The sequence below is a fragment of the Rhinopithecus roxellana genome, chromosome 4 (genome assembly GCF_007565055.1).
Source record: "Rhinopithecus roxellana isolate Shanxi Qingling chromosome 4, ASM756505v1, whole genome shotgun sequence".
Classification (NCBI taxonomy): domain Eukaryota; kingdom Metazoa; phylum Chordata; class Mammalia; order Primates; family Cercopithecidae; genus Rhinopithecus; species Rhinopithecus roxellana.
In genome coordinates, this window is record NC_044552.1 from 53,114,136 (window position 1) to 53,141,700 (window position 27,565).

General features: G+C 37.1%; 1 pseudogene; it reads left to right on the forward strand.

The window, feature by feature from the left end:
* Positions 1-215: 215 nt before the first annotated feature.
* Positions 216-27,565, forward strand: part of LOC104663271 — a 126,618-nt pseudogene continuing 99,268 nt past the window's right edge.

The window sequence follows — 27,565 nt, forward strand, 5'->3', positions numbered from 1 at the left end:
AGGGGAACTATTTTCTTCATCATTTATCCCAGCTGACAACTACAAGCACTTTGGGCCCTAACTGAATGTGAACATTGTCAAAAGGAATTGGGCTAACGCACAGCATCTGCAGCTCCATCCCCACTGCATTCTGGTGGGGGCCAGGTCTGCCGACGTGGCATAGAGGCTGGTGGGCAGACACCCCCGTAGATGGATCCTCACATACTGTATGCATCATGACCAGCCATAAAAACAGTCACAATGAATCAGCTGTACTGCGGAGAGGCTCCTTGGAACCTTCACATTCAATTTCCATCCGGCTGACATCTGCAGGTTGTAGTCAGAGGCTCGATTAAACAGAGGTTCGAAACTAACCCTCAAGTCCCCGAATGGTGGTGATTCACTTGCTGACTGGGCCACTGGTTTGAAAGCTTTTGCTGGTTTGAGAGAACTCACGGTAGACTTGATTGTGTTTGCAAATGGCTAAGGGTTTCATTTTTTGAAAATATACATCTGTCAGTGAAAGCTTCCTGACCTCTTGAACGAATAGTTGCTAGAAGGGGCCTAAGAGCTTCAAGAGGAGAAAAATTCATTCAATCAGGAATTCCAATACAAATACCAATTTAGAAAATGAGCTAATCCACCTTGACAACATGTTGTCACTGCAAAGTTGCAAAAAGGAATTACACATAAATACGACTTTAAAAATTAGAGGCCCCATAATTTAACAGCTTAAGTTTGCTTCAAAGGACTGCAGGGAAGCAGCAGTAGGTTTCAGGTGACAGCTTGGAATTCACTGGTTCCCTACTCGGCTCAGGTACAGGTCTGACAGTAACACGAGCTTTCCAACTTGTTTCAAACTGAAGTATTATGAAAAGGTAAATTATGTTTTGTATTCATGACTGAAAGCATTTTACTTTAAAGCCAGTGCGGCTGACGCTGTCAAGGTAGAGATTCAAGTTTTATGTACAATGCCTCCAGCCCAGCCGATGTGAGTGAGGCAACATGACAGCTTGTAATAAGTAATTTTTATACAGTTACATTTATCACTCAAGTAGGCTTGGCAATATTAAACACAGACCTTAAAATACTACTGAAGAGGAGGACAGGGGCTGGAGGCCATGGAGGCATTTCCCCCATCTCGGTACAAGTGTGGGTTTGTGCATTTTTTTTTCCGCCATGTATTCCTGTTAATAAGGCACTTTTTAAGATATGCGTCCAAATGCTTTCCAACTGTTAATATATCACTAAGAGGTTAAGAATGGAATGACCCCATTTGGCCCAAAGGATGTTATTTCAGGATTTAATGAATTAGATATTGCTACCACTTTCAGGTGAAAATCAATTGCCTCAATTAACAAATTTCTACCAACCCAAATATTTACAAAATGGAAGGCTTCGAGTCTTCAATTTCTGCTACATTATACCTTTGTTTCCCCTACAGCTGTTCCCTTTGCATCCTTCATTAACATCTCATTTTTGCTAAAGCCACAAGGCCAGCTATGTCTCCGCAATGACATGAGCCTTTCCTGCCTTCAAAAGCTGACAATTTGGATATTATTTTCCTAAGAATTTCAATAGAGTGGAGTTTCGCTTTTTTATCGTTTATTCAAATATGTTTAAACTTGGGGTAGTATAAGAATTAATCTAGGCCGGGTGCAGTGGCTCAAGCCTGTAATCCTAGTGCTTTGGGAGGCCGAGGCAGGTAGATCACTTGAGGTCAGGAGTTCAAGAGCAGCCTGACCAACATGGTGAAACCCCATCTCTACTAAAAATACAAAATCTGCCACCTAAAAATTAACATGGTGGTGCGTGCCTGTAATCTAGCTACTACAGATGCTGAGGCAGGAGAATCACTTGAACCCAGGAGGCGAGGTTGCAGTGAGCTGAGATTGCACCACTGAACTCCAGCCTGGATGACAGAACAAGACTCTGACTCAAAAAGAAAAGAAAATTAGTCTAATTTTTTTAACTGAATTTAATATAGACAGAGAAATATAGATATATAGAGATCTCCATCTAAAAAGTAAAGTACTATCTAACACGGCATACCCTTTAAGAGTTTTAAGCAACTTACTCATTTATCCATGTAATCCCATCAATATCTTTGTGATGTGGGTACCGTTTTTAAACTTAGGTATCTATTAGATAAGAAAATTAAAGTACAGCAAGGTTAAGCAATTTTTGAAAGGTCACACATCCAATAAATAGTATAATATGAACTTGATCAGTCTAACTATACAGTCTGCTCTCTTAACCACTATGCTAAACTGCCTTTTAAAGCAGACTGTAGGAGAAAAGAGACTCTAATGAAAGAAAGTGTTCATTCCTTTCAGCTGGAGTAGATATAGGACCCTTGGTTCATGAGAAGAAAGCTGTGGTCACACCAATTTGCACTTATTCATTAGATGTCAAGTGCTTTTGTGAGCATTTAGTTAGACTTCCCACATCTTTCTTTTGGGTTGCCTATAAATAAAGCAAATAAAAAAAGCAGGCAAAGTACTTTTTCCCCAAACTCTAGCTAAAACAAGTAAAACTGAGTTAACTTGGATTCATTTGAACTATGAAGTCAAAATCCATTTAACCTGTGCACCTAGAATTTAATTCCAGTTTTCCAGTGTGATTCCCAATCATTTATTTATTCCATAAACATGCATTGAGTGCCCATGATGTGCCAGGAAAATGCTAAGTCCTATGGAAACAGTGGTGAACCAGATATAGTTCCTTTCTCATGGAATATATAGTCTAGTGATTTTGGCCCCATATGTTCCAATTGCTGTACTAGATAATGAAGACAAACATAAAATAGACATTGTTCCTACTGATAAGAAATTGATATCTGTAAGTGAGAGGTAAATATATAAATAAGCACCATTAGGGTTAAAATTGCTGTCAGGTGTATGTATGGTGGGCTGTGTGATTAAAGAAGCTTACAAATAGATTATTGGGACCAAGTGTCCTTTGTTCCCCAACTAGAAAATAATCTGTCATTCAAAATAGCAAACATGTTTAAGAGATACATATAAATGATTATATTTTTCTCTGAACCCATTCAGACATGATGATGGAAGCCACTATAGTTGGAATATTTGTGTACCCCTAACATTCATATGTTGAAATGCTAACCTCCAAGGTGATGGTATTAGCAGGTGGTGCCTTTGAGGAGGTGATTAGGTAATAAGGTTAGTGCCCTCATGAATGGGATTAATGCCCTTATAAAAGGACTTCAGAGAGCTTACTTGCGTGTTCCACTTTGTGAGGACACAGTGAAAAGGCCCTATTTTATGAAGTAGAAAGTGGGTCCTTACTGGATACCAAATCTGCTGGTATCTTGATCTTGGACTTCCCAGACTCCAGAACTTTGAGAAACAAATTTCTGTTGCTTTCAATCTGTGATATTTTGTCATAGCAACCAAACAGACCAAGACAGAAGCTAAAGAACAGGTTACTTCTAATTCTTATCAATACCAAAATGAATTTCATTGTCATTCCAGGAAATTACACTTACTGTCTTGAGGTCACCAACCTCATTTGTTGGAAAGAAACTAGACCAAGACTCTGGAGACTTCTAAAAGAAAGTTAGAACTACTGCTGTTAAAAAAAAAATGGATCAGAGAAGTCAAACCTCTGTTCTGATTCCACCAAACCAGAGAGAAATTTGGGGAAAGAAGCTAATGTGTGAACCAGTTTCCTTCTGGCATTTGTGTAGAGACAAGGAAGAAATTCATCCAAATGATTGCATTTTAACATTGCCAGTGAGTTCACCCACATTTCGATACTTAATATAATTTAAATTTCTCTGCATCAGTGGTTCTCAAACAGGAGTGATCTTTGTCCCCAAGGGGATCTTCAGCAATGTCTGGAGACATTTATGGTTGTCAAAACATTACTGGCATCTAGTGGGTAGAGGCCAGGGAGGCTGCTAGACATCCTACACTGCCAGGGACAGTCCCACAACAAAGAATTTTCTGGTCCAAAATATCAGTAATGCCAAGGTTGAGAAACCCTGCTCTACAGACAACACAAATCTGGAAATAATTTGGATTCCTACCATCTCCAAACGCTCCACATAGACAACTTCTACTGACCACCAAGGACTTCAGCTCAAATGAAATCACGTGACATGTCTTGGACCTCCAGGGAGTGCTGCTAGAAAGTGGTCAGAGAGCAGGAAATGGCTTCTAATTAGTAGTGTCCTCACAGGATACAACTGCAGAAGATAATTTCCTGTCCCCTTATTTGATGGGAAGATTAATCTGTTACTAAATTCCAGATGAGGAAGATTTTCAAAAGTTTCAAATAGCAAGATTGTAGCCATAGAGAAGGCAATTATGTGCAATTTGTACAGTGTTCGACAATCAAAATGTAAATACGATGAGTTGGTTGCAGTAAATGCATACGGTATGTTTACCTTAAAGAACATCAAGCTGAAGAAATTCTAATGGAGTCTGACAGTTGGGAAGAATTATCTTTTCAAATTGCAATTTTTATCTGCGAGATAAAAAGGAAAAAATGAGACAAGATATGTACTCCTGGGAAACTATTATCTCTGTGTGTGTGTGTGTGTGTGTGTGTTTGTGTGTGTGTGTGTGTTTTCCCTGATAAGGAGAAATATAGGTACGGGGCTTTGAAGAGATGGAGATTTGATAACTTCAGTGTTCTAGCAAGATTTATCTGCACAGAGACAATTAATTTTGTTGCATTCACAGTGTTCTATACAACATCTAAAACACGATCAGCTTCTCAATAATATTCTCTTCCTGTCATATAATAATGTATATACCTAGTGTAGTGTCAATTTTGGTCTTCATTTCCTGATTCTGAAAGGCTACTAAGAACTTTGGCAGCAAAAAGAGTTTGCTAATCCCAGGGGGAAACAAAACCTAGCTTCCATTTTTGCTTACATGTAAAGCAGCCAGCTCAGTTTGGCAGAAAGTAGGCATTCAACAAATAGTACTTTCTCTGCATCCTTTCCCTTTTTCTATTTGCCACAAAAGATTTCTCCTCTCTATTGCTAAAACTTACAGAGGCAGGAAAAAAAAAAAGAGACTGGGATATTTTTACACATAATGGGATAGCCCATGATAAATATATTTTTATTCAGATATCAACCTACTGAAAATGTTAGGTGGTTGAAGTTTTGCAATAAGATGGCAAAATAGAAAATTTAGAGTACCAAGAAAGACTGGCCTTTTTTGCTGCCTTCTCTCCAAAACCATAATGCATACCCACCCAGACTTCAAACCAGAACACACAGCAAGATCCAGCCTACTCCTAATATGGTCAAGCCTCCTCCTGCATTTGCCAACTAGATGCCTTTTAGTATCTTTACTGGAGGGCCCACCACAGTGCATGTGCAATAGATGGGCTCTTCATGGCTGGCAGACAGTGCCTGCCTGTCAAAACACCGGGCTGGGAGCACCTGACATAGATTGCATCACAGTCATGTAGCTATTTACCTGATGAAGCTTAGTTCAGCTGCTAACTATGCCGTAAGCCTCTAGCACACACCACGGCTGCAGTGAAATGTGATGCTTGAGAGCTGTTCAAACCAACCAGCAGCCAAAGTCTACTCTAGGTAGCACCTAAGTTTCATTTCATTTCAGCAATGTAACTAACAGTAGTTATCATTCTTAGGCAACTTTTTCTGGGTGAAACAGCTATTGGAAGATTTTGCTTTACTTTTGAATATTGGAAAAGATCACAGAACTGGGGTAATGTTAAACATGAAGTACACAGTGTTGATAACTACAGGAAATATAAAAGCTTATTATTTTTGTTTGGTTTTGTTTTGTTTTTTTGAGATGGAATCTTACTCTGTCACCCAGGCTGGAGTGCAGTGGTGCAATCTCAGCTCACTGCAACCTCCACCTTGTAGGTTCAAGCAATTCTCCTGTCTCCACTTCCTGAGTAGCTGGGATTATGGGCACATGCCACCACGCCCAGTTAATTTTTGTATTTTCAGTAGAGACCAGGTTTCACCATGTTGGTCAGGCTGGTCTCAAACTCCTGATCTCGTGATCCACCCACGTTGTCCTCTCAAGAAAGCTTATTATTTTAAAAAGCTTTTGGAGGAATAAACCCTATAAATGATCACACTCTACGCCTTCTCATTATGGATTAGGTTAATAAGGCCTAGAGTGCTACAGTAACCTAGCACAATTCCCTGATTTGAAACCCCTTGCGTTTGCCAACATGACATCTCCTCTCATAAGAATTAATCAACATTTATAAACAGAAAATCAAGATTTATCCATAGAATTTATTATATTGATACAACTGCTGTGGAGTACAATTTGGCGAAATCTATCAATTACAAATATAAATACTGTTTATCACAGCAACTTAATTTTTGGTCATGTATCTTATGGCAACACTTGCTCACATACAAAATGACATTTGTATAGGGTTATTTGTTTGCAGAATTGGAAACAGCCCAGGTGCCCATAAATAGGGAAGTGATGGATTAAACTATAGTATATTACACAATGTAACTGAATACTATGCAGCTGTATAAGAGGAAAGACCACTTTCTGTGTTGGTATGAAAAGATCTCCAAACATCCAGAATATATTGTTAGGAGAAAAAAGCAAGGTATTAATGAAATATCTCTTGTATGCTACCTTTGTGTAAAAAAGGGGCTCATAAGAATAGATATTCATATTTGCTTTTATATATTAGAAGTATATAGAAGAATTTAAGCAAGTGATTATCTAGAGGAAGCAGTGGGGACAAGAACTGTTCTGTGAGCAAACCTTCTCCATGCATAATTGATTATAACACTTTTTCTGCTTAGACCACATAAGTGTATTACTCACTTGGAAATAATACAACATTTTGAAGAATTAAAGATATAAAAATAAACTCCATGAAGAAAATAGACTTACCATTTGCTTTTGAAAAGTCCTCTGCTACCCATAAAAATGATTCATACTGATGTCCAGAGACTGCTTAAATGCATCCTATTCTCAGATTGTATTTATGATTTAAAAAGAAACTTCTGCCTTAATCTCTGCTTCACAATTGCTCAGCCATGTGCACGCACACATGCATATGATCCTTCCTAATCATATGATTTCAGCCATGTTGATAAGTTGGTTCTGGGTTTGTCAGATGGCTTACCCACTCCATCTCCTTACAAGCTTAGCTCTCATAGGCAGCCATGGAAAATAATGGGAAAATCATTTGGAAAACATGGAACTTCTAGAGAGTCAGATTATAAGCAAATACTGGTTTTGGGTCTGTACTTTATAAACTTTCTATTTTCCTCTCTTTTGCTCTCTCTCTCTTTTTTTTTTTTTTTTTTTTTTTTTTTTTTTTTTTTTTTTTTTGCTTTACTTTAATATACATGAAAGCTATTAGGCATAAAATATAGCTAGGTTTGCAATCCAGGGTGTGACTTTGGCATTGAGTATAAACCTGATCCTCTCTATGGTTTGAGAACAGTTTCCTAGTCTATAAAATGGGAATAATAACAGAGTCTCCTTCACAGGACGCTATGAGGACTAAATGAGATAATGCAGGCTAAAGTTAGTGCAGTACTTCACACATCATAAGCACTGGATCGATGTTAAATTGACCAGCTCTCTCCTCCTTTTCATTTCTTCTCCCATGAATGCTTAGTTAAGAAGAAGATACCAGAATTAGGACCTACTAAAATATATTGCTGTTTTTTCTATTTCTAAACAATCATTGTATGTAAACTCCCATGTGTCCTGTGATCTACCTGATGCCTTTCAAATCAGATCACATTGGTTCCCAGTCTTTCACTGTCCACCACTGTTAGGTATATTCATCCTTTCTCCCCCTTAAACCTCCGGACTTCTAGCATATCCCCATTAAATCCACTCAGGATCAAACACAAAATGCAGCTTGGGGTTACCTAAGAGTCCTAATTTAAAAAAAAAAACAAAAACAAAACACAGAAAGAGTACATGTGTTAAAGGCTTCCATAGAGCTAGGGATGAATAGTTAAGGCCAGAGGCGCCAAAACTCTACCACTGTAGCTCATGATCATCTATTGAAAGGAAGGCTAAAAGTGAGTTTTACCATGTCTGCATGGAGGAGGCAGAATCATAAAATCTTTTATGTTTCCTACACCACCTCAAGTAAATTTTGAACCCTCGCCTTAGCGTCTAAGGCAAATCATTTTCGGGTCTGCCTCACTCCTTTTCCCACATTCCTATCGTCTGTCCCAGCTCTTCTGAATGTCCTGGGATCTCTCAGAGATACTCTAGCTCTCAAGAAGCAGATAAGGTAGGCCGGGCGCGGTGGCTCAAGCCTGTAATCCCGGCACTTTGGGAGGCCGAGACGGACGGATCACGAGGTCAGGAAATCGAGACCATCCTGGCTAACATGGTGAAACCCCGTCTCTACTAAAAAAAATACAAAAAACTAGCCGTGCACGGTGGCGGGCGCCTGTAGTCCCAGCTACTCGGGAGGCTGAGGCAGGAGAATGTAGTAAACCCAGGAGGCAGAGCTTGCAGTGAGCTGAGATCCCGCCACTGCACTCCAGCCCGGGCGACAGAGCCAGACTCCGTCTCAAAAATAAAATAAAATAAAATAAAATAAAATAAAATAAAATAAAACGTCCAGTAAGTGCTCGAACCAGAATAAGAAATATCTTGAGGACATTTTCTGTTGTCAGACAAAAAGTGGCACTAAGTTTCTCCAAAGCTAAAACAATTCAGTCAGACACATACCCAAAGTAACTGCACCTACCATCTTAATTGATTTACTTCAATCAATCAAATTATCTCCGTTGTGGTTATGACAATTAAGCCTTAAACACCCTTCTCAATCAGTCATAGAAACTGGGACTTCGTATTCCCCTTGGGGGTTAAACTTTTAAAACCTGATTGTTTGCTTTAAACCACACCAGAATAAGAGACTGGTGATAAATTGTATCTCATTTCTGGTTTAGCACCAACTACATGCCTAACCAGGTAAATTGCTTAGCACCAGTCTTCCTAACTTAAAAAAAAAAAAAAAAAAAAAAAAAAAGTTGTTAAAACATTAAGGACAGAGTAATTATGACAATTAAGATAATAGCAATGAACCTGATTCCCCCTTTGCTTTGAGGAAGAGCTATATATTAGTCCCTACTTTCCCTCCCCTAGAGGCAATGGGTAACTTGTAAACTTGGCCACACCAGCTTCAGTTATCAGACCTCGATTTCTGCTTTAAGAATAGACAAAAATCAGGTCCAATAATAAGTACAAGTGATATGGAAGAAATCAGTGTTTGCTAATGCTTTCAGATCTTGATTGAAAACTGCCTGGGGGAGAACATTTTTTAATAATTATGTTTGCATTCTGTTCACATAAATACACTCAATTTTCAGTGTGGTCGAGGTGCGGCTTGCCCTAGAGTTTTTCTATTAAGTTCTACCTTGAGAAAATCTTGTGGAAACTTGTGTAAGATGTTGTTATTATTACTTTTTTTTTTTTTTTTTTTTTTTGCAAAGTAGGTTGTGAGAGATTTCTTTTTCCTAGAAGATAAAAATTTGCAACTGAACAGTAGTTGACAGCATCCTGTTCAGGCTAAATTCCTTGTCTCCAGACAAGGTAGATTTAGGCAACTGCAATTGACATCCCTGAAAACAGGAATAGACTAAATAACGGAAGCACAGATAGATGTGGGGAAGGACTGTTATAATAAATTCAGCCAACTGTTCAATTAATAATTCTTTTAAAGAACCAAGTCTTACTAAATGCCCATGAAGCTTTCATTTCAAATCATTTGTTTAATTTCATGTGTAAATTATGGAAATGCACCAATTTTCCAACTATTGAAACAGATTTTGGAGCTATGTTTTTTGAAGTGACTGTAGTTCAGAAACATCTCTTTTCAATTAGCTCTGAAACCTCTTTCAACAGCCTCTCATAAATAGGCCAACATCAATGGCATGCTCAGATCCAGTGTGGGTCTCTAATGGAAATGCACAATGGGCCTCGCGCCATGCCTGCAGGGGCAAACATCTTCCATTTCAGACAGATCCAATGAGAAGCGGTGCCAGCTATTCTGGGTCTCCCACTTTTTGGTCTCAGGTTTAGCTCATCGCTAATCAATGCTTGTGTTGTTTAATTACATTGTACAGTCAGTAATGATTTGTCATTCGTTGAACCTGGGCGGTCTTCTGAGCCATCACCAACGTAAACTGCAAAGGCAAGGCAACCTTAACTGCCAGGACTCCACATTGGAAAACAGAAACATCTTGCAGATGAAAGGAAATGCTGAGTTTGGGGAGAAAAAGAAAAGGAAGATAATGTTCTTATATTTAGATTGTACCAAATACTACAGGCCTGTCCTTTCCCTATCAGAATTCTGGACCGAAAACGTCTGTCCACCAAAGGGTTTACACACCTCTTATCTATTCAATAGCACTTACTGACCTGGATGATACTGGAAACTCAGAGATATTGATTGATATATTGACTTAGAACAAGTTTTAGCTTATGTACATATATATATAATACACACACACACACACACACAGATAGAGAAAGAGAGAGATATCTCCCTCTAGTACATCGAAATTCTGAAACTGATTTCATGTTCCAATCACTAGGAATGTGATGTTGCATGGCACTAGAGAATGAAAATCTTTTTTAAAATAAAGGATTGATTATCTTATAATAGTCAAATGTTTATGGTCATATAAATATATTTATTACTGGCATAGTATAGTCAACAATCAGTAAGAAGAAATATTTAACCAATCAGAATGGACACAGACTAGTGTGCAATTATATCTTCAACAACCATAAAGTGTTAAGTTTAAGAAATTAAGTTTATGTAAATTAACAAAAGCTTAAATTCCAACACATTCATAGCCAAAATGGTATGTTTTGTCTGCATAGGTAGACAAACAGACTTCTGTCAAAATGTACTGCAACATGGATGGTGGAGTACAGCTAGAAAAGTAAGTAACTGGAAAATTAAAGTGCTGTGTTCAATTTCGATGCTGTACCGCAAGTAGATTTAATCCCAGTGCTCCTGTTGTTAGCAATAAGAAGATATTCTAGTTATATATTGATAAAACTGGCAAAAAAAAAAAAAAAAGCAGATATTGGTATGTTTTTCCTAAAGTAAACAGTAAGTATAGGGATGACTTGTTTTATAAGAATAAATTAATTCATAATTATGCCATTTGCAAAATCAAGTATGCTCTTAGAATCTCTTTGAATGGGAAAAATCTGTGTTGCCTTTAAAATAAATTCCTTAAATTGAACATTACAGGCATTTTTTTATTAAAAGTAGGAAGAAAGACAAAATAATCTACTAGTTCCATTCATCTGAAAGTTCCATCCAGTAGAATAAGTAAAAGAAAGAAATATACAATTCAGAAAGGAGATATCAATGCATCATTATTTGAATATAATTGTCTATGAAAGACAACTTAAAATCTAATAAAAGGTCATATTATGTGTTAGAATGTAAATATTAATTGCTCCCCTACATATAAGAAATTAACTTTTTAGAAAATGTAATTGAAAATGTACAGCATACAGCAAAAATTCACAATGCCAAAAAATATGCAAGTATCTAGAAATAAACTTAATAAAATATATGCAAGTTTCAAATGAAGAAAACTGAACAATTTAAAAAGTTAAAATTCATGAAGAGATGTATCATGATTAGGTAAAGAAAGACAACGTTGTAAAGATATCAATTCTTCCTTAATTTAGCTTGTAAACTTAGTTCTGTTTCAAATCAGAATGTGGTTTTTATAATAAAGAAAACAAATCTAAAACTCATTCAAAAGAAAGACTTGAGGAAACATATAAAGAATTTTAATGAAGAAGAATAAAGGGGTCATTATATAATTTAATATTTAAATATATAATATTAAATTATTACAATATTTTAAATATTTTGGGAGTAGCATAAGAATTAAATAACAGAAAAATTGAGCCTTAGAAAGCTAAGAAACAGACCATCCCATGAACATCAACTTAGTTATGTTAAAGTATTTCAACTCAAATTCAATGAAAAGAGTCCTTCCAATAAATTATACAAAATTTATTAACTATTTGTAGGGAAAGTTAGATCTCTATCACAAACCATATACCAAAATAAATACCAAACTGTCTAAAGAGTTAATTGTAAAAACTGAAATCATAAAAGAATTAGGTAAAATAAAGGATAAATCCAAAAGAACAATTAATAATTCCACACAACAACATTGATGCATCCATCTTAGTTGCATGTTGCTAAGTGAAAGAAGACAGTCCGAGAAGCCTACATATTGTATTATTCCACTTACGTGACATTCTGGAAAAGGTAAAACTATAGAGATGGCAAAGCCTGTGGCTGCCAGGGGTTTGGAGATGAGGGAGGTTAAAAAGGTGAAGCACTGGGGATTTTTGATGGCTATAAAATTATTCCGTGTGCATTCCTGGGGAACCTGGTGCTAAACCATTCTTGGACAGCCTGCTTCTGGGTCAGGGTTTTATTCATAGCAGAGTGGCTCTCTCACTGTGATTATTGAGTCAGCCCTTGACATAAGGGTGTGTAAGATATAATAAAGAGAAAACACCAACAATAATAATTTTAACAATCAAAAAATAAAATAAATAAAATTATTTTATATGGCACTACAGTGGTGCATACATGACACTGCATTTGTCAAAATCCATATAGCACCTCAAAAATACCAACCAGGAGGAGATGGGATGCCAGAATAAGATGAAACTGTGAGAAAACAATCTAGCTGTGTTACAAATGTTTGATATAACTTGTGTAAAATACAACAATGTAGGGGCAAGGAAAAAGACATACTGACCTAAGTAACTCTGAAAATGACTGGAACCATTAAACTAAAAACAAATAAAACTGTATATAGCACCTGAACTCTACCTGCCAAGTTGTTTTCTATGGGGTCTTGGGTGACCAACTCTGAAACCAGTACACATGTAGGCTGAGATTGGAAAAATAAGTAAAAGGATGGTAGTTTCTGGAGCCAGGATTGTTACTAGAGGAGTGAGAATTTACAGATAAGTAAAAGACTAAGGCTCGAATCACGAATGTGGTTGTAGACTACAGTGAGAGACATGAGTAGGACCTCATGTTTAGCTTAATAAAGATGTTAATGGATACATATAATCATTGATGTTACAATCAACATATATAATCATTGATATGGATATATACACAGATTATACATATACTTTCTTGCTGTGTCAGCTGAGAGGATCTAGAAACAAGGATTCTCCAGTAGCAGTGTGCAAACCCAGCACTCAAATTTTCTTTTGTAATAACATCCTACAATAAAAGGAGCTAAGGCTCCTTGGAGAAATTACTGAGTGTAGAGTTGGGAAAGGAACATACAAGAATAGCCTGGAGCTCTTTGTAGTGTCGGGAAGTAAGGAGGTGCTCCAAAACCAAGTGACTGGGGAATGTCAACCCTTTGACAAAAGCCAACTGAAAAGAGCTCCCACCTGGGTAATAGGGCAAAACCCTGTCTCTACTAAAACTACAACAATTATCCAGGCATGGTGGCATGTGCCTGTAGTCCCAGCTACTCAGGAGGCTGAGGCACAAGAATCACTTGGACCCGTGAGGTGGAGATTGCAGATCTGAGATCATGATACTGCACTCCAGCCTGGGTGAGAAAGCGAGACAGTTTCTCAAAAAATAAATAAATAAATAAATAAAAGTAAAAAAAAGAAAAAAGAAAGCTCCCAATGGCCAAAACTGGAACAATTTGAGCAACGAAACTGATAACATTGTATTGGATTATAACTTGAAGCATGAAGAAAACACCATGAGTTTATACACATATAAACAAATCATTGAAAAAGTAAATAGGAGAAAAGAGACAAATCTCCTGTAAGGAATACCAGGCAACTTGTGTAGATACTCCACTGTCAAGGAGTTTCAAGCATTAATTCCCTACAATTTAAATTTGAGCCATGCATATGAGAAAGTAGGGGAGAGGATGAGTAACTTTAGAGTGGAAACCTGATGAACACTATCTTTCTCAGATGATCAAGGTTAATATAAACGTGGCTTATCATTGATGGTGTGTATTTTTGATATGATATAATGATGCCGAACTTTACTTCTATGTTCTGTCTCCCAAAAATCCATAATCCCAATCCACTAATGAGAACAATATTAGACAAATCCTACCTGAGAGACTTTCTACAAATATTTAGCCAGTACACCTCAAAATGCAAAGGTTATCAAGAACGAGAATGGTCTGAAAAACTGTCACACCCACAGAAGCCGGCAGAGACATGATGGTCAAATGCAATATGGTATCCTGGATGAGATCTCAGAACAGAAGAAGGACATTAGGTAAAAACAAAGGAAATCTGAACAAAATATGACCTTCAATTGATAATAATGTATCAATAGTGGTATATTAGTTGTGCCAATGCATTGTACCATTGTTTATAATGAGTAAAACTGAGTGCAGAGTATATGAGAAATCTCTGTACTACCTTTGCAACTTTTCTGTAAAACTATTCTAAAATAAAAAGTTAATTTTTAAAAAACGTAAGAATATTTTTTTGATCTCTGTGTTGAGAAGGCCTTTCTAAGCATAATGCCAAAAGGTGAAATCTCTATAAACTAAAAGATTAACAGATTTGACCTCATAAAAATTAATGATTCCTGAATGGTATTGCCTAGGTTTTATTCTAGGGTTTTATGGTTTTATGTCTTACATTTAAATCTTTAATCCATCTGGAAGTAATTTTTGTATAAGGTGTAAGGAAGGGGTCTAGATTTAGTTTTCTGCATATGACTAGCCAGTTTTCCCAATACCATTTAGTGAATAGGGAATCCTTTCCCCATTGCTCATTTTTGTCAGGTTTGTCAAAGATCAGATGGTTGAAGATGTGTGATGTGATTTCTGAGGTCTCTGTTCTGTTCCATTGGTCTGTATATCTGTTTTGTACCAGTACCATGCTCTTTCGATTACTGTAGCCTTCTTGTATACTTTGAAGTCAGGTAGCATAATGCCTCCAGGTTTGTTCCTTTTGCTTAGGATTGTCTTGGCTATGCGGGCTCTTTTTTGGTTCCATATAAAATTTAAAGTAGTTTTTTTTTTTTTTTTTTTTTTTAATTCTGTGAAGAATGTCAGTGATACCTTGATGGGGATAGCACTGAATCTATAAATTACTTTGGGTAATATGGCCATTTTCACGATATTGATTCTTCTTATTCATGAGCATGGAATGTTTTTCCATTTGTTTGTGTCCTCCCTTATTTCCTTGAGCAGTGGTTTGTACTCTTTGAAAAGGTCCTTCATATCCCTTGTAAGTTGTATTCCTAGGTATTTTATTGTCTTTGTAGCAATTGTGAATTGGAGTTCACTCATGATTTGGCTCTCTGTTTGTCTATTATTGGTGTATAGGAATACTTGTGAGTTTTGCACTTTGATTTTGTATCCTGAGACTTTGCTGAAGTTGCTTGTCAGCTTAAGGAGATTTGGGGCTGACATGATGAAGCTTTCTAAATATACAGTCATGTCATCTGCAAACAGGGACAATTTGACTTCCTCTCTTCCTAATCGAATACTCTTTATTTCTTTCTCTTGCCTGATTGTCCTGGCCAGAACTTCCAGTACTATGTTGAATAGAAGTGGTGAGAGCGGGCATCCCTGTCTTGTGCCAGTTTTCAAAGGGAATGCTTCTAGTTTTTGCCCATTCAGGATATTGACTGTGGGTTTGTCATAAATAGTTACTATTTTTAGATATGTTCCATTAATACCTAGTTTATTGAGAGTTTTTATGGGCAAAGACTTTACGACTAAAACACCAAAAGCAATGGCAACAAAACCCAAAATTGACAAATGGGATCTAATTAAACTAAAGAGCTTCTGCACAGCAAAAGAAACTACCATCAGAGTGAACAGGCAACCTACAGAATGGGAGAAAACTTTTGCAATCTATCCATCTGACAAAGGGCTAATATCCAGAATCTAAAAGGAACTTAAACAAATTTACAATTAAAAAAAAAAAAAAAAAACCCTATCGAAAAGTGGGCAAAGGATACGAACAGACTCTTCTCAAAAGAAGACATTTATATGGCCAATAAACATATGAAAAAATGCTCATCATCACTGGTCATCAGAGAAATGCAAATCAAAACCACAATGAGATACCAGCTCATGCCAGTTAGAATGGTGATCATTAAAAAGTCAGGAAACAACACATGCTGGAGAGGATGTGGAGAAATAGGAATGCTTTTACACTGTTAGTGGGAGTGTAAATTAGTTCAACCATTTTGGGAGACAGTGTGGTGACTCCTCAAGTATTTAGAATCAGAAATGCCATTTGACCCAGCAATCCCATTACTGGGTATATACCCAAAGGATTATAAATCATTCTACTATAAAGACACATGCACACGTATGTTTATTGCATACTATTCACAATAACAAAGACTTGGAACTTACCCAAATGCCCATCAATGATAGACTGGGTAAAGAAAATGTGGCACATATATCCCATGGACTACTATGCAGCCATAAAAAAGGATGAGTTCACATCCTTTGCAAGGATGACATGGATGAAGCTGGAAACCATCATTCTCAGCAAACTAACACAGGAATAGAAGACGAAACACGGCATGTTCTCACTCACAAGTGGGAGCTGAACAATGAGAACACATGAACACAGGGAGAGGAAGATCACACACCGGGTCCTGTTGAGGGTTGGGCAGGAGTAGGGGAGGAAGAGCATTAGGAGAAATGTCTAATGTAGATGACAGGTTGATGGGTGCAACAAACCACCATGGCACATCTATACCTATATAACAAACCTGCACTTTCTGCACATGTATTCCAGAACTTAAAGTATAATTTTAAAAGGTAAGGTGTGGTGGCAGGCACCAGTAGTCCCAGCTACTTGGGAGGCTGAGGCAGGAGAATGGTGTGAACCCGGGAGGCGGAGCTTGCAGTGAGCCCAGATCGCTCCACTGCACTCCAGCCTGGTCGACAGTGAGACTCCTTCTCAAAAAAAAAAAAAAAAAGAAAAGAAAAGAAAGCAATGACTTACAATGTAAAGGCGTATTAATTGAGCAGAAATTTTTTGCAACATATACTTTAGCAAAAAAAGATAAATTTAACCTGTAAATAATACTTTTTATAAACTAATAGTATCAAATTTTAAAACCAACCTCATGAACTAGCATTTCTCAAAAGAAACGCAAAAATTCGGCCGGGTGCGGTGGCTCAAGCCTGTAATCCCAGCACTTTGGGAGGCCGAGACGGGCGGATCACGAGGTCAGGAGATCGAGACCATCCTGGCTAACACGGTGAAACCCCGTCTCTACTAAAAAAATACAAAAAACTAGCCGGGCGACAGGGCTGGCGCCTGTAGTCCCAGCTGCTAGGGAGGCTGAGGCAGGAGAATGGCGTGAACCCGGGAGGCGGAGCTTGCAGCGAGCTGAGATCCGGCCACTGCACTCCAGCCTGTGCGGCAGAGTGAGGCTCCGTCTCAAAAAAAAAAAAAAAAAAAAAAAGAAATGCATAAGTTCAATAAATATAGGAAAAGTGTTCAACCTTGCTGAGTAAAGATATGAAAATACAATCAAATAAGCTAGTACTGAGCAAAATTATTTTAAATTATAATGTCCCTTATAGCGTGAAAAGAAACAGGAACAGTGAAAGGATACAATTCTAGGTGAAAGTGAAATTTTACTGTGTTTCCAGAAACAAAGTTTGTCCAAACATATGCACAGAAATACACACACACACACACACGCATACACATAAAGGCATTAATGTAGAAAGTTCACTTCTAAGGATTCATCATAAGGAGGCAATGGACATACAAAAAAAAAATGCATCAGTAAAGATCTCCAATAGTAGGAATTTAGTAAAAATCAATTACAATAATATATGAAACATAAAACCTGGCAACTAATGAAAATCACTTATTGATGATTCTTTAAAGTAATGTGGTAATGTTTATAATGTGTGAGAAATGAAAACAGTTAACTTTTATTTTTTAAAATATACACACATAAGCAAAAGACTGAAAACACACACACAAAATAATAGTTTCCCTGTGAGAGGTAGGATTGGACATAGAAGAGGATAGAAAAACTTCTATTTTTTGTAATTTAAACATATAATATTTGCGTTTTTACAACATCCATGTGTTACTTTATAAGTTAAAAACTAATAAAGATGTCATTTTTACAGTATGTTTCCAAAAAATTACTGGCTAAAAATTTCAGTTTATATTTTAGTTATATAGATATGCAAAAAACTGGGAAAATATATACCAAAATGTTAATAATATCTGCTACTGGTCATAAGATTACTGGGTGTTTTTGTTTGTTTGTTTTGTGCTTTTCTGAATTTTCTCTTTTTTTTTAATTCAAGGTTTATTCTTTTTTATTTTCCTTCCAGCTTTTAACTGAGGTTCAGGGAGTACATGTGCAGACTTGTTACGTGAGTAAATTGTGTGTCACTAGGGTTTGATGTACAAATGATTTTGTCATCCAGGTAGTGAGCACAGCACCCAATAGGAAGCTTAATTCTCACCCTCCTCCCATCCTTCACCCTCACGTAGGCCTCAGTGTCCATTCTTCCCCTCTTTGTGTCCAAGTGTACTCAGTGTTTAGCTACCACTTATAAGTGAGAACATGTGGTATTTGGTTTTCTGTTCCTGTGCTAATTTGCTTTGGATAATGGCCTTCAGCTGCATTCATGTTGCTGCAAAGGACATGATTTAATTCTTTTTTTATAGCTTCATAGTATTCCACAGTGTATATGTACCACATTTTCTTTATCCAATCCATTGTTGATGGGCACCTAGGTTGATTCCATGTCCTTGCAATTGTGAAAAGTGATGTGCGATGAACATGTGTGTAGATGGTTCTTTATGCTGAAATTATTTATATTCCCTTATATGTCCAGTAACGGGATGCTGGGTCGAATGCTTTAAATTCTGTCTTAAGTTCTTTGAGAAATCTCCAAATTGCTCTCCACAGTAGCTGAACAAATTTACATTCCTACGAGCTGTGTATAAGCATTCCCTTTTCTCCACAATGAATTTTCTAATTTAACAAAAATACTGCAATAAAAATAGTCAAGTAATTTGTAAGAAAAAAACCAGAAAATATAAGATAATTTAAAAAGATTTTTTAAAATTCAGAAACAATGCATACACATAGTTATGTTTTTAACTTTTATTCTAACTTTTTTTTAGATATTGAGAGAACTCCAGAAAAGTGCATTTATAAATAGTTATTCATCTAGTTCCCAATGTCTTTCTTTTAGTTACTAAATATTAATTTTTTGAATGCTTACTTACTTTGTAACACAAACTAAGATGACTATTTTTCCATAACTCACCATCTTTCAAAAAAACTGTAGGATATAATCAAGTTGCCTTCTTTAGAAAAGAAATTAGACATATTGTCAAGATATTGTGTACCTGGATTTGAATTGCTACAATTATAAAACTTACGGAAATTCAAAGACAATTAAATATGACATTTGGGCCAAATGGCCATCAGGCTAAAATAGCTGGGGGAAGTAGGTATGAGCAGAAAGGCACTTGCTGATACAGACACCTCTGTAGGTTACAACCCTAATATATCCTGACACAAAAGTATGAAATTTTTAAAGCATATCCAAATTTATAGTGTAAAGGGGTTTCTGAGGACAGTGGATTCTCCTAAATTAGAAAACCCAGAAGTATATGAGGATCCTTAACTAAGTTAAATAATACCTAAAGAGTGTCTAATGTGATTGTTTTCAAAGGAAAATGCCGATATGTTCATAAAACAGGTATCAGTGAAAGTGATTTGGAATTAACTGCTGTACCCAAGCTTAACTCAAAGAAATTTTCTAATTAAATGTCACCTATTCCTTTAATCAAATCAAAATTCAGGTCCTGTAGGTCAGCTGAGATCAAAACCTAAGGTTGTGTCTAATCAGGATATCAGTATTAGCTAAAATTATGCCTCTGAATGATGGCAGCTAATAGGTGCACATGGCAGTTTCCTCCCAAAGGATATTTTAAAATATGTTCTGCCATTGTTGGCTTTTATTGAGCTTCTTGCTCTCTGCATCTTTCAAAGAAAGTTATAAAATGAACTGATTTCCACACACAATTTGGTTTCCTTATCATCACATTCTCCCATTAGGGCCTTGGAGGCATGGCTTCAGGAGCTCTGGACTTCAGTCCTTACTCGAGAATGAATTAGTTATACAAGCTTGAGCACACCTGGACATCAATTTCCTTATCTGCAACATGAAAGATGCAAACTGAACAATCTCTAAAATTCCATCCAGTTTTATAATTTTAAATCTCTTAAGTCACAAAATGAGTTAGTGCTCAGTATATTTAACTGATGGAAATCAGTTTCTTAAATAATCTCATTAAATAAGGTGCATAACTTCCTAGATGTGTAGGAGTATTACTGCTTTAGAAATGTGTATTAGTCCACTATTGTCTTTCAAATGCTGCATAACACACCAAGCCAAAAATCACTGGCTTGCACAATTATTTATCCTCTTGCTCACAGGCCTGCAGTTGTCTGTGACTGCTCTGTCGCAGCCTCCAGAAGGTAGGGTGGTTAGAGTAACTCTGCTCCATGTATCTCACTCAGTGGTCCACATTGGAGGGGTAGCAGATACCTAGAGGCTGTTTTATTAATGAAGAAGTTTGGAAGCTCCAAAAGGGGCCAGTGGAAAAACCAGTGCTTCCTAAGACCTTGGTTCAAACTGGCAGATTATCACTTCCTCCTATGCCCATTGGCCAAAGCCAGTCTTATCACCAACCGTAACATAATGAACCAGGGAAACAGACCCTTCCACTGAGGTAGGGAGTGGACAAGGGAGTAAGTACTTCTGAAAAAAATTCCAATCTATCACATTGACAGACAGCCCAAAGAGCAAAGCTCATGAATGCAATTTTCTTTTTTTATTTTTCTTTTCTGAGATGGGATTTTGCTCTTGTTGCCCAGGCTGGAGTGCAATGGCGTGAATTTGACTCACTGCAAACTCCGCCTCCTGGGTGCAAGCAATTCTCCTGCCTCCACCTCCTGAATAGCTGGAGTTACATGTGCCTGCCATCACGTCTGGCTAATTTTTGTACTTTTAGTAGAGACAGGGTTTCACCATGTTGCCCAGGCTGGTCTCAAACTCCTGACCTCAGGTGATCTACCCACCTCGGCCTCTCAAAGTGCTAGGATTACAGGCATGAGCCACCGTGCCTGGCAAATGGATGCAATTTTCTAAATGACTTAATTCAGTGGATAATTAGCATCATTCACTGAATCAACACATGTTTTGAAGAACTTTCTAAGTGTCAGGCAGTGTTCTAGGAGCTGACAGGGCTTGCTGGCAGAATAAGATATGGAGGGAGAGAGCAAAAAAGATAAAGATGATGACTCCTAGGTTTTAGGCTTGTAGAAGCTGGATGATGGTACCATTTACTGAAACAGGGAAGAGCGGGAGAAGTAGATTTGGGTGGGAAGTCAAGGAATCTGCTTCAGACTTTCACCATGTGCACATTTACATTTTATAAAGTGCTTTCACTCACATTATGTCCTGTTACTTTTCATCTGACAAGGAAAAGCGGTGAATAGCCTGTTTTTGTTTTCCATTGCTACCTTTAAAAAAAAAAGGCACAGATTTGGCAACTCAAACAATACACATTTATTATCTCATAATTGCCTTGGGAAAGGACTTCAGGTAGGAATTGACTGGGTCTTCAGCTCAGGTCTCACAGGCTGAAATCAAGTCGTCAGCCAACTATACTTTCTCACTTGGGGTTCTAGAGGAGTTGTTCTAAGCTCACTGGTTGTTGGCAAAATTCCCTTCTTTGCAAGTGTGGGACTGAGATTTTTATTTTCTTTCTCCCATTGGTCAGGGTTGGTCTCAGCTTTTAGAGGCCCTTTGGCCCCATAGGAAGATCACAACATAAGTGCTTTCTTACTACAGGTCAGCAGGAACCTCTCTGACTTATTCTGACACCAGCTGAAGAAAACTTTCTGCTTTTAATGGACTGGTAATTAGATTAGGATCACCCAGATATTTTGAGATCAACTGAGTTGGGACTTTAATTCCATCTGCAAAATCCTTTCCCATAAGTACCTAGATTAGTGTTTGACTGAATAAGTAAGGGCTAGGCTAGGAATGTGAGGAAGGGACCATCTGTGAAATTCCACCTACCTCATAAGCCCACTTTGCAGATGACACAACTGAACCTTGTTTGAATTGGTTACCACCAGAAAGCACATCTAGTGGTGAGGCTTATACCTGACCTTTGTCTTATGATTCAGTCTAGAGCTCCTTCCACCATGCCATGCCTCCTCTCTTTCTCCAGGAACACTTCCTACAATACAGTGACCACTTTCTCACTTCCTTCTTATGAGTCCTGAATTGTAAACAATACAGCACCCTAAAAAATTATAATTGCATTATTATTTACATATTCATGTGTCAATTCTCACATAGCACTTAATAAGTACTGTAGGAATTAACCAAAGCAGGGAGTTTCTAGTTGCACATTTAGAGAATCATGGCCATGCACATTTGATGTTAGCATTTCCTATGAAACATTTTCACAGTCATAAAAGTGACCAGCATGCTATTAGACCAACATGCTAAAGCAGTGCTAATACTAATAACAATATCTTTTTTTTTTTTTTTTTTTTTTTGTGACGGAGTCTTACTCTGTCACCCAGGCTGGAGTGCATTGGTGCAATCTCAGCTCACTGCAATCTCTGCCTCCTGGGTGCAAGTGATTCTCCTGCCTCAGCCTCCCGAGTCGCTGGGATTACAGGTGCCTGCTACCACGCATGGTTCTTTTTTTGTATTTTAGTAAAGACAGGGTTTCACCATATTGGCCAGACTGGTTTTGAACTCCTGACCTCAAGTGATCCTCCCACCTCAGCCTCCCAATGTGCTAGGATTACAGACGTGAGCCACAGTGCCCAGCCCAATATCATTTTTAAAACCACCATTGTCAAGTATTTATCAGAAACAATAAGTTAAACGAAATTAATCTGGCAATATAGGGCCTTTTAAAGTTTGTAATATGCTAATATGTATTATAGAGCAACAAGAGGGAGATATAATATATGAAACTTGATGTAAAGCCTTTTTTCTATCAAGCGTTTCAAAGTGCCACAAGACACCTACTTTAGTTTTATGTAAGACCAAGTCCCCTTCACTGATTGCAGTCAAGGAGTATCCCTTATATCTGTAGCTTTCGACACCATGGATAGTGGTAGGATGGATAAGCCCATTCTACCTTAGGAAACTCTGTGTCCTCAAAGTGACCAGTTGAAAGGTGTTGTGGTCAGTCTGTTGGTATTCAGTGACAAGTGTACCTTAAATAATGGAAATAAAAACACATCAAAACTGGAACTTTTTTTTAGGCCTTATGAAATATATTCCAGAAATGAACCTGGAGAAAACAGAAGGTCTAAAATCTGTCCTTAACATGAATAAGGCAATAATATATTGGGGAAAAGAGAGGGGGAAAAAGGCCTCTAGCACAGACATACATTTTTATGTCAGGGGACCTAAGATGGATATCAAAGTGAATATTAAATTTACCTGGGATAACTAATCTAAATGACCTAAAAACCAAATCTGCCATTAATCCCAAACTTGGTGATAAATCTATGGCTGGACATTAAAAAAAAAGATGACATGCATAAATTATACTATGTACATCAGTTTCCGAAGCACATAAAGAAAACTTGGGAATGTATAACATGTGACCTCAGCTGTACGCTAAATTCTGAGCAGTTCTTGCTTTGGATTTTTTAGTTAAGAGAAATATTCATAACATCATTTTTCTTGATCAGCATAGATGAACTGAACATAAAAAAGACATTTTATTCTTTCAATGAGTACTATTTCTTCAAGTATGTTCATCTTTTTCCAGTGATCTTTCAGCTTCTCTTTCTCATCATCAGGAGACATTATGGGTGGCCTATTGCTAAACTTTGCATAGAAGAAACAGAGAAGGTAACAAAAATGCAAAATAAGGTTTTTGTTTAAAGTGGAGAAGGAGGGACAAAGGAAAAATTGTGGGGAAAACCAGTTGAACTCAGAGTTAAATTCAATGCATGCTAGTAAATGTCCATGTGTCTGTAAAATGAGAACCACAAATTCGGTTCCAAAAAAAAAGGGGGGGAATTATGAATTAGTCCTCAAGCAGAGAGATGAAATAAAAATAAGAGCCGATATTCATCCAGTTAAGCATTTGCAAAACAGAGATACAGAGAAAAATGAGTAACTTCCAGAAGTTTTCATGTAGTAGCACAGTCCACAAGTGAGAAACGAGGATGGGTGAAGCTACCGAGGTAAGGGGTCACATTAAACGGAGGATTTTAAGAGCGAGTTGACATAGTCAAACTTTATTTTAGAAGACTGAGTGGGGCGGTTACCCAGGTAAGAGCTGATTAGGACTTGCAGGCTATGGCAGCAGAGCTATAGAAAGTGGAATGAATTCAAAGGATATTAAGGAGTTGGAATTGACAGGACTATAGATAGAGATAGCCTTTGGGTTTTGTGTTTTTAATCTTTGTGATAGAAATTCAGTCTAGCTGGACCATCTACAAAAGATACAAAAGTAAAGTCTAATGTGAACTAATTTATCTGATTACTTTTCTCCAATAAAAGAAGGGAGAAAAAATGTTAGAACAATTGCATTTCTTGGGGTAAAACATTGTGGTTTGGGGACGATTCACAGCTATGGGCAGCTGAGAAGGCAAGCTGAGCAGCCCTACAATAGAGTTGGGTGAAAAGATTCAGGAGGGGATGCAGAAAAAGAGAGAAAGATGAATCCCAAGATGTATTTTACATGGTTCAGAATTTTGCCTAATACTTGCGCAATGGAGATGAGATGACAGTGACATGCATCAGATTTAAGAATTCAGCAGCATACACTTTGACCAAAATTAATTTTATTAATATGGTGATTTGCTTTGAGAAAAATGTATCTGGTTACTGGTTTGTTTGGGTTGTTTTTTGTTTGTTTGTTTGTTTGTTTGTTTGACTCGCTAATTTTGGTTCATTTTTCAGCCCTTTCTTTTTACCATTTTTATATCTTTTTAGGGCTACCTCTCTTCTTTATTTGAATTAACTTTTAATAAATGATTCTATAACCTCAAATTCAAAGAGTAAATAAATTAAATAGAGGTAATTGTGTATAACAATAATGATGATGATGGCTGATATTTATTGAGTATATATTATGTGCCAGAGATTCTTAGAAGAGTTTTTACATTACTAATTTAATATTTACAATAACTCTGTGCTGTAGTTACTATTAATATCACCATTTTATAATAACATATAGAAAAATAAAATAGCTTGTCCTAGGACCAACCCTCTTCACTTTTTAACCCAAATCGTATCTATACTGGAGGAATTTCACCAGAAGAATCAGTGTACTGGTACTGTAAATATTAATGTTGAATGAATGAATGTCACTAACATTTGACCCTCTAGAATAACATCTTACCCTTATTAATAACAAATGATCATGTTAATAATATATTACATTTGCTCTCTTATTCTGCCCTCGCAGGAACCCTGTGAGGTAAACGGGTAGAGGACATTGAAGAACCATAGAAGAGACAAAAACAGAACAAAACAGCCTGCTTACTCCTGTTCTGTATTCTTCTTAATGTGTAAATCATTTTTCCTAAAGGTATAAACTTCTACTTCTGGTGTCTTACTAATTTATTCTAATACCTTAACAGCTACAAGTGGCCCCTATCAACATAACTGTTTATTATTTCCTGTTGATGATATTGAATGTTCAACAAGGTTCTCAAACTTCCAATAGTAATATTAACTTCCTGGACTGTTCACAAAGCCTCAATGAAAAGTCTCCAGGGAAAGTAACCATGAAAATAAACAAAGATCAGACACTTTATTGAAGTCCAAACCAGTAGAGAAGAGCTTAATGATATTATGTCTATTCTATATTTTATGATGGGAAACGATGTTGCCATTATACTTGATGCTATTGCTGCCATGCATGCCTTAAAGTAGAAATTGGTGCATTCTCTAAGGAGGGAAATTTGACAATATGTATTAAAATCACAACACTCATACCAATTGATCCAGCAATGCTACATCTGGGGTTTGTTCATAAAGATATACTCTCACATGGGTGTAAAAATATTTAGTTATGGATCAGCCCTGATTTTAGTAGAAAATGTTGGAAATAACCTGATAATAGATAATTAGTTAGATTAATTATAATACACTAAACAATTTAATACTATACAGTACCCCCCCATCTATATTTGCACTTTTAGTGGTTTCAGTTACCCTTAGTCAACCACAGTCTGAAAATATTACATACAATAAGATATCTTAAGGGCAGGGGTGGGGATGGGGAGAGAGATCACATTGATATAGCTTGTATTACAATGTATTGTTATAATTGTTCTATTTGATTATTGGTTATTGTTGTTAGCCTCTTTCTGTGTCTGACTTATAAGTCAAACTTCATCATATTTATATATATATATTTATATGAAAAGTATTGTGTATACATAGGGTTTGGTGCTATTTGTGGTTTCAAGCATCTACTGAGGGTCTTGGAACATTTTCCTTATGGATAAGGTGGGTAGGGGGGACTACAGTAAAGACAAAATTTTAAAAAGGAATAACGTAATTCTACATATACTACTGATAAAGTAAGACTGCCCCCAAGATATATTAAATAAAAAAGCAACATGCAGGGCAATTTGCACTGTATGCTACCATTCTTGTTAAGAAAGAGAAGAAAGAAGAGAAGATGAAGAAATATTAAGAGGAAAGGAAACAGAAGGAGAAATATATGAAATGCTTCCATATGAATGAAGACTCTGGAAGCATATATAAAGCAATAGTGGGAATTGCCTTTGAGGAAGGGCACTGAGAGGCTAAGAAGCAGGAATGGGAGGGAGACTTATACACCTGTATCTATTTGGATCCTCCAGGGAGACGCTGCCAAAATAAGATTGCAAGTACAAGAGATCTATTGGGGAAAACATTTGTAAGATAAAAGGGAGAGGAAATAGGAGAAGGCAAAGAGAGTCTTCCAACTGCAATGTGGGTTTGACACCTGAGAAAGGAGAGAAGAAAGAAAGAAAGATAGGACAGAAGGAGCCTCAGAGTGCAGTGCAGCTCTGAGGAAGTTCCAGCCAGGCCAATGGAGAACCAAACATCCAGCAAGTGCCCAACAGAGGAGTCCCACATCAGGCAGAAGTGCCCTGGTGTCAAAACCCTCTTCATGTTCAGTGCCAACACATTGCAGCCCCAGCATAAACACTCTGGCAGATCCTGAAGTGTGGCAGCTGGAGGCTGTCAGCTAACAGATACTGCTATACGTTGAATAATTTTACAGGGATGGTGTTGAATAATGCTTAATGACTTAATGAATAATAATGAATTATACATGTAATATTGTTAAGCCAAAGAGAAATTTAAGATGCAATTTAGATACCATAATCCCAGTCTTGTTAAAAAGAAAATGTGACAGGTAGAGCGAGAGAGAGAGATGATAGATAGATTGATCAATCAATCCCATGGTACATATCAACGCATAGTCCCAAAAAGATTGGGAGCATATGCAAAAAATACTAACAATGA